At 47.2% G+C, this 13,162-nt stretch overlaps 1 protein-coding gene across 3 annotated transcripts in view; it reads right to left on the bottom strand.

Moving 5' to 3' along the window:
* Nucleotides 1–13,162, bottom strand: part of CNTRL (centriolin) — a 579,099-nt gene that overhangs the window by 357,152 nt on the left and 208,785 nt on the right. The window lies entirely within an intron of this gene.

Genomic DNA, 13,162 nt, shown 5'->3' with positions numbered 1-13,162 from the left:
TAAAAAAATAGAAAGTACTATGGACAATGCCCACAAATTATTTCAGCACTCTGAAATTGAGACACGCCATTTAAAGTAATTGCCTTTCTTCAATCACTATGGCACAACAAAAATATTGCCTTTAAGGTTACAATTCTGGTTGATGCTCTATCCATTTGCAGGTTCTGCGTCTTTAGAATATCTCAGACACTAGACTGGATCTGGAAAATTCTCCCAGCAATGACTCCTGTGTGCCAACAAGTGGCTATGTCACTCCATGCCAATCCAATACCACCCCTGAAAGGGACAGAGCATAACCGCTTGGCGAACCAAAATGCGGACCATTATCAACAATTTGTAGGTTACAGTGTGCCCGAATCTATTCTGTGACTCTAATAAATACAGATGTTCACTCCACAGAACAGGGAACATGAAGGAAGGACATCAGTGAGTAATCAGTGGTTATCTTATCCACCAGAAATAGCATTACCAAAGATAACTACTTGCTCATCTGGTAGATACTCCTAACCACAGATTCCTCACCTGTAAGTAGATACCACAGCAGCAGCTCCCAAAAACAGAGGGTTTGGGGAGTGGACTGAAACCGTGAAGTCTTGTAGGACAGAGTGGGCCTAATGGCCCTCTTTGTGGACCTGGCTATCACTGCAGAAGTGCTTTGTGAACATATGAACGAAAACCCACGTCGCAGCCTGGCAGATGTCTAGGCCAGGTACTGCACTTGGCAGTGCAGTGGTTGTAGCCTTGACCCTGCTGAATGGCCTCCACAGACTCTTTTCTGGCAAACGTATGCCATATCTTCATACAAAAGACTATGCACCTGAACACAGTCCTCTTTTGCATTGCTCTGATTTTCTAGGCCCCCATAAAACCAATAAAGAGCTGGTCATTCAGACATTGGTGCCTTGTATGACCATTATAAGAGCTCAGGGCTCTTCTAGGGTCATGTCAAGGAAGCCTTTCCTCCTCTTTCGATAGGTGTCGCAAAGCAAAGGCGGGCCGTAGAGTAATAAACAATTCATCAAGGAAGGGAAACATAATTTTTGGTAGGATGGCAGCCAGAGTTCTTAGCACCTGTTTATCTGGAAAGAAAGTGTTGTATGGAGGTTGCATTGACAGTGCCTGCTACTCACTCACAGGACATGAAGAACTTACTGCTATAAGAAAGACATTTGATTGTTTTCATTGTCAGGTGCTAAAGGAAAAAAAATATGCATCATCTTAAATGGTGTGCATATGAGGACCAAACTAAAGTTCCACTGTGCCATAACAAAATGCTTCGTAGGAAACAAGCAAGCCAAAACTTTCAGAAAGCTCATCTCCACAGGAGACATGAAAAGGGAAGGTTGATCTGAAAAACACAGAAAAGCCAAGCTGGCCAACATGTAACTCTTATCCCTGCCCACTAAATGACCTTGCTGGGCCAATGACAAGATGACAAATCGCACATCAGCTCAAATTTAACCCAACTTCCAGCATAAATGGATCTTGTTGAAGGACTTGTGGCTGCAATGATGACATCCACTACATCAGGCCACTAGTTGTTGCTACTCAATCTCTGTGCACAGAAGCGTAGGTTGCAGAGATTCAGGTGTAGGGCACTCCAATACAGGAGGTCCTCCCTAAGTGTTGGTGGGACTAGAAGGCAAGGCTCAAAAGATAGAAGTACCATATCCTCCTGGCCCAGTTGGGTGTATCAAGATCACTTAGGCTAGATCCGTCTTAATTTTCTTCAGAATTTGAGGCAGGCGAGGTAATGGTAGAAATACATACAGGAGACTCATGCCCCAACGCAGACAGAATGCATTTCCTAGTGACTTGCCTGGAGGGATTTCCAGCGCACACGTTTTGATATTGCACGTCCTCGATAGTGGTGATCAGATCTAGCCATCACAAGTCCCACTGTTCGGCGATGCCTACTGTCAACCTCAGGATGGAGACGCCATTCATGGTCTACCAGATGACACATGTTTAGGTTGCTCACTGTGGCGTTTAGGGACCCTGTGAGGTGGTTAGGCATTAGAAAGATCTGCTGTTGGTCCAGGCATCTCCAAAGGCAAAGGGCCTTCTGGCAGAGGATCCAGGACCTCACTCTGCCCTGCTTTTTGAAGCACCATATGCGGCCATCCTACCCATGAAGACCTGCACCAGAGAGGGCAATCTAGGGGTTGTTTGAGTGCCAAACCTCCAGGAAGAGACGTAAAGTGGGAAGGATAGCCTTGAGGGAACTGCTGGCCCACTGGCTAGCAAACTCTCGTCTCCCCCCAAACAAGAAGGTGGCAAACAAAAGTGGCACCCCAGACTCATAGTCCTCAGACCACTGCTGGACTGGCAAACAGACAGAAGGACTGTCCTGCTACTCCCTGGACCCAGCAAATGATGAGGGACTGCACCTGCTGAATCAGAGGGACTCGCAAAAGGGGCCTGTCCTTGCAGTGGCCACTTGTGGAAAAATTATTGCTTGTGCCAGAACAGAAGAAGTGACTCCAATGGCTAAATAACTAGCCCCCTGTACTGCACAGGGGACACAAAAGCTTAAATGAGCCTGCAGTTGTGAGACCCCAGTTGGTGGATCTGGGACTGCCTGATTGGAAACAGAGTCATGACCTGCCAGAGGTGTCACCAAGTTTGTGGAAACTGCGGCCATTGCCAAAGTGGACCGTAGTCTCCTGCAAGAAAGGGACACTTGTGGACAACCACTGATGAACGCTGCACTGGAGACTAGCCAACCAGTACCAGTGAGGTTTGTGGACCCAGGAGTGGCCCCAGGAACACCCACCACACCTCCTCCACAGCTCCAGCCTCTTCAGCATTCTTAGCATCCTCTGTCCCCACCACCAGGAGCACGTTTTTGCTGGAACCACAATCCTGGTGAAATATTTTATGAGAGCTCTGAGACTGCTTGAACTGACAGGTAACTGTCTCCTGTGACTGACTACCACCCAACTGTTGTCGGTCCAAGACAGGCTTGCTGGTCATGGAAGCCCAATCACTAAGGAACCCCCAGGCTGATTACAAAGACGTATTGAAACTTAAAATAATTTATTTACCTTTTAAAAATCGTATCTCCGGTTCCCATCGATAGATTTTTGTTGTTTGGGTATCTAATTCAAGATTTAAAAAAACACTATTTGTATAAATTGGTATTGGATTTTTATTGTGTTGTGTTTCTTACCTGTTATTTTGGGAAATGCTTTACACATGTTTCTTTGACTAAGCCTAAATGCTTTGTATCCAGTCTATCCAGGACAGAGCTAAAGGATTTGTTAAATAAACTTAACTGGACCTGATACAGGTTGTGACAATACTGCATGATGAGGTCACAACATCACTTAATAATCCACCTTGCAACACTGAATGTCACAGACTCGCTGTGGTGGTGGCAGAGTCCGCACTGAGTTGAAGAAACAGTCTCAGTGCTGGCACACTGAAACCAGAAGTTCTACTGCAGGGGTTGAATATGTAATCTGGCCTGCTTGACAACGGGAATGCATTAGGCTAGGAATCCAAGAAACGATGGAACCATCCTCATCAATACCTAGGCCTGAGCCTAAAACAGCAAATTTATATTGGGAATGTCAGACTTAGTGTTGGTGGAAAGATCTTTACCAGCTTCCAGGATAGCCCCCATGAAAGGAAGTGTCTGTTTAGGGCTCAGATGGGACGTTGGCTCGCTAATGGAAAACCCAAGAAGGTCAAGAGAGCAGCCATCTTCTGGAGGTCGCATGCAACTAACTGCGGCAAACCTACCTTGAGCTTCAAGCTCTCAAGGTATGGAAATACATGCATTTCGAAAGAGGGGCTGCGATGACCATCACTTTCATGAATACCAGAGGGGCTCAGGTAAGGATGAAGGACAGCACAAATTAAAAGTGTTCTGACCCCCACTGTGAACCACAGGTGGCATCTATGGAATTGCAGGACAGGTACATGAATGTACATGCCCTGATAGGCAAGAACATCAATTAGTCTCCAAAATCCAGATTTGAATGCTTCCACATCCACTTCCTTAAAAAGGCTGGGCCAGGTGCTGCACCTGATGAGATGGTTCAAATTACGGTAAGGCAGGCCTCTGGAGTAACTCTTAGGAACAAGGTATTTACCTTCAGTAATGGACGTTAAGGTAGTTACTCTATCCAACTGTTAGTTATTCACCTTGTGGATCTGGAATACTCAAAAGCAGTGCTCCTGCCTACAGGCAGGTGCGCTTCACGACTCCACGTCTACCTTTTTCTGCTCCAGAAGTGACAATCAAAACTGTATATAAGCACCACTCATGCTTGTTGATGTTTGTTTCTTCGTAAGCTTATCCTCACCCTCATACATTGAGTCCATCAGCGAACTTGCAGAACATGTGCAGATTCCTAAACTTGGGTCTTTTTTAGATGGAAAGGCCATTCCACAGAACGGGGAGGTGGGAGGGCAGTAAGGAATCTGCGGTTACATAGATGCTGCAAAGAGGCCCCATTTTTGGGTGGCCACCCCCAGGCTTCTAAACTTAAACACTGGGACACTGCTATCTAGTGCCAATTTCATGTGCTCTGACCCCTAAAAACATGTCAAATGGAACATTTAACTTTCCAATAAGACCAAGCCATAATATGTGATGCTGAAATGCACCCATAGCATGAAAAGGTAAACATCACTTGTGGACAGCAGCACCTACTGTGACATCCATGAGAGTGGTAGTGAAAATGCTGCTTCAGGACCACCCTGTGTATCCTGACAACAGCTTAGCCACCACTTCCCAGACTTATCAAAATCATGCTTTGATAGGTAGGAAAACCTGATGTTAAGTCATCCCTAAGCACCTCTTGCTTACTGCAAGGAAGGGTGTAAAATATTTAAGAGTGGAACGTGATATTAGAAATGGCATGAACCCACAGAGACTTTGCCCAAAACGACATTACCACTGGTGAGGCTATAAGTGGTATTTAGGAAAAAACAAAGTACTGATTAAACACTTTAGTATATTACTTTTGTCCTTTACCAGCTAAGGACTAACTTCAATTATTTTTTTATTATATAACAAAAATGTAACCTAATGGCAAAGATGGATTTTTATTAAATACCTGGAAAATGTAAACTTTGAAGAGTTACTTCTACCGTCTTTGAAGCTGCTGAAGGATCAATCAATCTTGTATTTGTATAGTGTGGCTAATCACCCCGGGGGAAATCCAGATGCTGAGCTGCTGGTATCAGTTGAAGAGCCAGGTCGAGTCCATTCCTGAAGTAGGGTAGTGAGGGTGCAGTACAGAGGTGGAGGGTGCTCCAGGCTGTGGCAGCGAGGTGGGAGAAGGAGCCTCCTTCGGAGCGGCTTTGGTGGATGCACATTGTCTGAGCAAGGGCGAGGTATGCTGAGCTGAGGTTTCTGGAAGGTTGGTGGAAGCTCAGGCAGTGGTTCATGTAGGCTGGTCCTTGGTTGTGGAGGGCTTTGCAGGGATGGGTCAGGAGCTTGAAATGGCATCTCTTCTGGACTTGGAGCCAGTAGGTTTTTTAGGTGATGTGTGCCCTCTTGGGCAGGTTGAGGACTAGTCTGGCTGCTGCGTTCTGGATTGTCTGCAGTCTCTGCGTGAGTTTGGTGGTAATGCCTGCATAGAGTGTGTTGCAGCTGTCCAGCCGGCTGGTGATTAGGGCCTGGGTCACAGTTTTCCTTGTGCTGATGGGGCACCATCTGAAGATTTTTTTGGAACATGGAGATTGTATGGAAGCAGGATGAGGAGACTGTTCACCTGACGTTTCATGGAGAGTTCCAGGTGTGGTCTTTCGGAGTGGGGGTAGGTCTGAACTCTGCTGGCCATCATGAGTCGTTTCAAAGGGTGGTGTGTTCACCAAAGATCAGACCTTCTGTTTTTTTTAGTGTTGAGTTTAAGGCAGTTGTCTTTTATCCATGTTGTGACGTTCTTCATGAAGTTGTGGTAGTTGGTCTTTGTCAAGGTAGGGTTGGCTGAGAGTGAGAGGATGAGCTGAGTGTCAGATGTAGAAGATGATGATGACATGCGATCGGAGGATGTCTGCGAGCGGTATCATGTAGATGTTGAAGAAAGTTGGGCTGAAGGATGAGCCTTGGGGTACTCTGCAGTTGGTGCGCTTGGGTTGATGCTGGTCTCGATCTGTTGTGTCAAGGACTCCTTTTTGCAGCTTTGAGCAGGATTGGTGTTCTTTGAGGGCTGAGGCTGATTCGTAGGGGGCTTGGTCGGTGTAGATCCTGCTGGTTCGCCATCTTCTTACCAGTTGTTTACAACTGCGTTTAGATGCACTGCGTTCCAGCTTGTACCACCTGGCTGGTTTGGTAGGTCTGTGTGTTTTGGCTGGTTAGGTGAGTGTGACTTGGGTGACAGTTCTTGTGATCCAGGCGATGAAGTTTTCTACGGTCTGATCCAGGTTGGTGGTGGTGTTGGGATTCCTGGTGCTGATTTGAATTAGCTCGCTAGTAACTGCCCAGATGGAGCTTGGCTTGAAGTAAGTGTGAAAGGGGTGTGAAAACTGGTCCTAGAGCAGAGAAAATGGCCTGGGGGTTAAAAGGTATTTTTGTTTTCGTCTCCTGGGAGGCAGACCAGTTGGGTGTGCCCAGGAACTTAACTTCAACAAGGCCTACTTTGTCATAGGCAAATGTTAAATTGAAAGCCCCATCTTTTGTCTCGTTACTCAGGCTGGCATTAAACTTAGTGAGACTGTAAGGGAAGAGACTGCTCATTACCCTGACTACGCCTTTAGGTAGACATTTAGGTTGTGCACAGGGGAGAAGGGTTACACCATCTTGGATTTTGACAGTGAGAGGCACTCTGGGATTATTTGCATTAGGGCAAAAAGGAACTGCTAAAAAACTGTGTAGAGCTAGCTGTCCCTGGGAACTTTTAACACATTGCTTAGGGAGTGGTCAGGAGTCGCCTCCCCCCCGCCCCCCACCCAGAGGCATAAATGTGGTACCTCAAGGTACCATCCTCAGAACACTTTCTGGATCCATGGAAAATAAGAAGAGGACTAGGCTTGCTGTCTGTTACCCAAGAAGAGCCTCAAAAGACTGAGACCTGCTCCCTCTTGTACCAAGGACAAAGAAGTGGACACCATGGGCCAGTTGGCTGACCTCCTTTGTGGCTACAAGGACACAACTAGCTGAAAGAGGAATTTTCCTGGAAATGGCCAGCCGAACAGTGGCAACTGGACCTGAACTGGACTTTGCTGTTGGCCTCAGTCTGACATCGAAGTCTGGGTCTCCAATTGCCCTTAGAAGTGATCTCCTCTGGTTGTTTAAGAACCACAGAAATTTTGGAATCTTTAAAACACTTTTCCACCAGAGCTTAAGGAGGACTGTGGGAAAACTATCTATCTAGCAGTTCTACAGCATTAGACTTAATTTCAGATTTGTCCCAGTCAAGGTTCCCAGCACTCCGACAAAATGACTAAATTCTAAACTGTGTTGGGACTTTTCAGCAAGAAATCTCCAAGCTCCGGTGAGACCTACCTGCATCAAGTAACTGGCCTTCGGTTCCACTGTGTTGGCTACAGTTTCAGTGGCAGCCCGCTCAGGGAGTATTTTTCCTCTCAAAATGTGATAAAGTCCCTTTTTACATTAGGCCTTAGAATGTTTTCCGAACTTTACTTTTTGACTTCCAGACTCTGACCAGGACTAGTTGGTAAATATCCGACCAGGACTCCATAACAGTTGGGTTCAAATTGCACCTAGATTCTGCTCTACTGCTATCAGTGGCATTTGTGTATTTCATGCTCTCTTCAATTAAATCTTTATAATTCATATGTCCAGTTCCTTCATTGTATTTTTGTCATTTTGGTCTTAGTTCACACATAACATGCTTCTTTTTATTTTAAAATTTGATGAGAAGTTTTATTCCATTTTGTGCGACTTTCCTTGTTGCATTTACCAACGTAGAGATAGCACCTTTGGCTCTAGTAGAATGTGCCATGAGGCCTTTTGGAGGCTACTTATTGATTAGTGAGCAGCATATCTTAATATAGAGGGCTACCATATGGTCCTCTTCTGTAAAGCATTGTGTGTTTTTGCCCCAGAGAAACTCATATGAAGCTAATCTTTCACTCATTGTTCCTTGGTGCAATCAAGGCTGAGTGTGCTCTTGGGGTCCAAGCAATGGATTCTCACTTCCTCTTTCGAGGGATGAGGGATGAGGTGGAGCAAAGGTGGTTAGAAGTTTGATGGTTTATCAGACATAAAAAGGCATCACCAACTTCTGTAGACACGCTGCTCAAGTCTGTAACACCAGTTCATTTGGCAAAAAAGGTGGTAAAAGGAGGCTGAACCAAGAGGGCCTGAAGCCCACTTATTTGGTAGGCCGATGTTAGCACAACGATAAAGGCTTATCAAAGTGAGGAATCGTTATGGACAACTATGCATTGGCTCAAAAAGGGTGCACATGAGGAAAGTGAGGACCAAATTTAAGTCCCACTGTGGCATCACAGAGGGCTGTGGGGGGAACGTTGGAAACCTTTAAGAAAACGCATCATAATGTGCGATTTAAATATGGAAGGCTGCACTGGTAATCCTAAAAATGCACAGGGCAAGGGCATCAGTACCCACCACAAGTCCCTGCTGGGCCAAGGATAAAACAAGCAACAATACATCCAACAGTTTGGCCTGCAACTGGTTTGTCTGGCAGGTACCGCACCAAGTCACAAACCTATCTCTCTAACCAGTATGCAAAGATTTTGTGGAAAGGTGCTTGGCTACTAGGATGCCTTTGATGTAAATGGGGGATGAGGGATGGGGTAGGGGGGCCGGGGGTGGTTAAAGAGATTAAAAGATTCCGCTCAATCTCCATGCATGTAAGTGCAGGTTGCATATGAGGGTGGGGGTTTAAGGATATTAACATGACGCCGATCAATCTCCATGTATGTAAGTGCAGGTTGTGCATGCTCTGCTACAAGACTCTGCCCTGCTTCTGTGATAGAAAATACTCCTGAATCAGCAGCTTGATCTGAGACCAGATACTCAGGCCCAGAGGTTTTGGGTATCACACTCTCCAGGCCCAATCCAGAGCCAGGAAGATGCCTTGGGCCCGGTTGTTCCAGATCTTCCTCGGAACTCTGGGCAGGAGACTTAACAGTGGAAAGGTATACAGGACCCCTGTGCTCCTCTGCAGGAGAGCCTTCCTGGGAACTCCAGTGCTCAAAATTGCTGACACTGCCCATTCTCAGCAACGGCGATGAGATCAAGCTAGGGTTCTGTCAATTTCCAGAAGATGCCAGATGCCACCTTCGGATGTAACTGCAATTTTTGATTCACAGGGTGTCACAGCATCTGAGCTTGTTCCTCCAGCATTTAAAGAACCTGCTAGCCGGTGTATCACCACAGAAGTGCCCTTAGAATCCAGCCAGTTCCACAACTGCAGAGCACCCTGGTATATGACCCAAGACCTTGCCCACCTTACTTGCTGCAGTACCACATGACAGTGTTGATGTCTGTGAGAACGTAAACAAGCCTTCCCTGAATGGTCAGCAGGAAGACCTTGAATGCCAAGCGAACTGCCTGCCTCTCCAACAGGTTTATTTGGAAGTGGGTCTCTGCCTGAGATGAGAGTCCTCTGATCTGCATCTATCCCAAATGGCCTCCTCAACTCAGTAGGGATCTGTGCGTCACCACGGTCAACATGGGGTAGAGAGAGGGTTCTACCTATGGGCCAACTGAGGTCAAGCAGCTACCCACTGCATATCTTTTGCAGTCTCCTCTGACACTTGGGTTGAATTTCACAGGTTCCACTGATGCTGGGTCCATTAGGACTTCTGATCTCGCTGCAGACCAGCATATGCCATCTGGCATTGTTGGTGAGCAGAATACAGGAGGGTAGTAGACCAGAAAGTCTCATAGCCCTCCTCATGATGACCCGGGTCAGAAGCTGAAACATCGGCATCACAACCCAAATATTCTGGACTCACTGGTCTGGCCAAAATGCCTGAAAGAGCACCATTATGGAGGATGACTCCAGGGAAGAGAGTCTTTGAGAAGAAGTCAGCTATTACTTTGGCAGATTGATTGAGAATGTCAACAACGTCAAGCAGTTTCCCATCATCTGGAGGTGGCCCGCAACTGAATGCAGTGAGCCTACCTTCAACAGCAAGTCATTGAGGAAGGGTAAAATCAGTAAACCGAACCTTTGAAAATGGATAGTGACCACTACATCACCTTTTTGAACACTCCAGAGGCACTGATAAGCCCAAAAGGAAGCACGGTAAACTGAAAGTACTAATGGCCCCTTCAAATCACAGGTAGTGATTGTGGGGCTCCAAACCGGGGATTGGAAAAGTGGTGTCCTGCAGGTCCTTCTTCATGTTCAAGTCTCTGGGATCCAGTGCAGAAAGAACCTGGGACAGTGTAAGCATTTTGAATTTCTCCTTGAGCAGGAAGATGTTAAGAGTGCAAAGATCCAAAATAGGACGAAGGCATCTGCCCTTCTTCGGCACAAGGAAATAGCATGAATAACACCTAGTCCATACTTCAGAGGCTGGTACCCTCTCTATGGCTCCTATGGCTACAGACCAGGTTGAAGCAGCGTTGGACAATTGGAAGGACCCACATGTCTGATCTAATGCTTTGCCTACCCAGAAGAAAGTGACTGGCAATGGCTTCTACCAGATGGCTGTGTGCTGCTGAGGATGCACGAAAGAGGTTTTGAAGTTGCTGTCCAGTGGCAGACGATAGGGCCTTATGATGCCTCTGATGGTCCGGTCATTGTCTGTTGGACCATGGCCTTATGAAAGGGCTAGGAGGCCTGTTGTGTGAATGACAGCGGCTGCTGTGGTTTGGCTCTCCTGAAAATGCTCCAGGTCCAAGTTGTTTTTTCCTCCAAACAGGCGGGTAGCATCAAAGAGCACGTCCATAAAGGATGCCTGGAAGTCCCCTGAGAAGCATGTGGATCTCATCCATGTGTGGCTCTGGAGCACCACCCTTGTTCCAATAGCCCTCCCTAGACAAACAGTGGTGTCTAGGCCTGAGCAGTTCAAAAACTTGGCTGTATACTGGCCTATCTGAATGGAGTGGGCCAAAGAAGCCTTTTAGTGTTTTGGGAATGCCAGTAAGATCTCACAAACCATGTCCCATAGTGTGTGGATGTAGCGTCCAAGAAGGCAGCTGGAGGTGACTGACCTCAAGGAGAGGCTAACTGAGGAGAAAATTATCTGGCAAATGTTGCCATACGTTTGGTACTATCTGTCAGGAGGAGTCATCAGAAAAGCGTTAGGGTTGACTCTTCTGGTGGAGGACTGCAAAACCAAACTCTCAGGAGCTGAATGTTGAGTTTTAAAAGCATCAGGGCCACTTGGAGCTGAACTATTGCAACGGAAGACCTGTTAGTTGACCAGAGGGCCAGAATATGTTTTTTCCCGAGTATGCGAGAGCATGTCTGTGAGGGAAAATAAGGCCTGGACAGGATGAAGGACTTCAGACAGGACATTTGTTTTTACCTCCCATTGGGGCTATAAACCAGCCCTGCATCAGGTGAGGTATCCAACCTGTTGGTACTTGTAGGTCCATGTACCAATTGTCTTCAACATAAGGTTAGGTAATTTCTTCCTTATCCTTTCCATTGTTGTCTCTGTAGTAAGCGGGTTCCTGGTTGTAGTACCCCCCCACTTTTTTGCACAGAGTCAGTATGTTTCTGACTGTAGTGTACTGGGATCCTGATAACCAGGACCCCATTGCCATTGCTCTCTCCCCTAAATTTGGTTGCTGGTAAACTTTTTACCCCCACGATTGCCACGCATGGTGCATCCATGTAAGTCCCTAGTATATGGTACTTAGGTATCCAGGGCATTGGTACACCCGGGGTCCCCCATGGGCTGCAGCATGTATTATGCCACCCATGGGAGCCCATGCAAACTGTGACGGCAGGCTTGCCAATGCAACCTGTGTGAAATGGTGCATGCATCCTTTCAACACCAAACCTGACCACTGCACGTAGACATTGTAAGTCACCCCTCTGGTAGGCCCTTCAACTTAAGGGCAGGGTGCATGTCTCTAAGTGTGAGGGTACCCCTACAGACTCTGTAAGTGCTAGGAAGCCATCTTAAAGTATGTAGTGGACACTGGTCAACACGAGTGGTCTAACTGCGCAATGGCTTTTCCGAACCAAGGCATGTTTGGTATCAAACATGTTGGAATCATGCAACTAAACAGAAGCCAGTGTTAGGTGCATAATACCATGTACTATGGGGGTTCCTTGGAGAATTCCCCCAGTCCTGCCTGTGCAGCCTTACGGGGTCTAGCTACAGGTCAGCGCTGCTGATGACCCCAGACTCTGTTGTGCCCTCTTGCTGGCGAGCCAAGCTCAGGCCGGAGAAACAAGTCAAAGGATTTCCTGCCAGGGAGAGATGTGACCACCTCTACATGTGTATTAGCTGTCTAAGGGATTGAGTGGGGTGGCCTCTGAGTGCCACCGGACTGCTTTGAAGGGCACATTTGGAGCCCTCTTTGCATAATCCAGTTTGCACCAGTTCTGGAATCCCATGTCTAGTTCCTCCCCTAGGGAGGTGCACAGAGCTCTGCCAGGTGGCCACTTGATTCTGCCATAGTGGACATAAGATGTACGGAGGCCCCTAGGAGCAACTGACTGGTTAGGCCAGGTAGATGATGTCCGTGACTCCATCTGATAGGTGGGCACTGCAGAGAGTGACCTATCCCCTTTTAGGGTTACTTAAGGACTCCCTTACGGTGGGTCTTCAGATCTGAACTAAGACTCTGCAAGGAACTCTCTGCAAGACATCTGCTCCTGGCTTCTGGAACCGCTGCTGGTCTTCCCTGGAAACTAACAAGTCTGCTTTGGGTGGGAAGCCTCCCATTGCAACATTTTTGTTTCTCCGGATCCTGCAAGAATTCTGCAACATCCCAGGCTGTGCATCACAAGGGTTATGTTTGCACCAGGAAGCACAAATGAATCTCCCTTGGCGTGAAGGAGTCATTCCCCTGCAACAGCAGGCACCTCAAGACAACATCGATGGCTGGCGGGGTCTGCTATCCACGGACACCCGAAGATCCTGCTACACAGGTCATGAGTTTGTGCCCTCCTCTAGGTCCTGCTGGTCTTGTATCCAACTTGAGAGTCTGGGCCCCTGCTCCTGAAGTGGCACCTCTGTGCATTGCCACTGTTGCACTTGCCAAGGTTTGTTGCTTCTTCCTCCGGGTGATCTTGAGGCACCA

This window comes from Pleurodeles waltl, chromosome 6 (genome assembly GCF_031143425.1).
Source record: "Pleurodeles waltl isolate 20211129_DDA chromosome 6, aPleWal1.hap1.20221129, whole genome shotgun sequence".
Taxonomy (NCBI): domain Eukaryota; kingdom Metazoa; phylum Chordata; class Amphibia; order Caudata; family Salamandridae; genus Pleurodeles; species Pleurodeles waltl.
The sequence above is the reverse complement of the archived record's forward strand: the minus strand, read 5'-3'. Positions and strand labels throughout refer to the sequence as shown.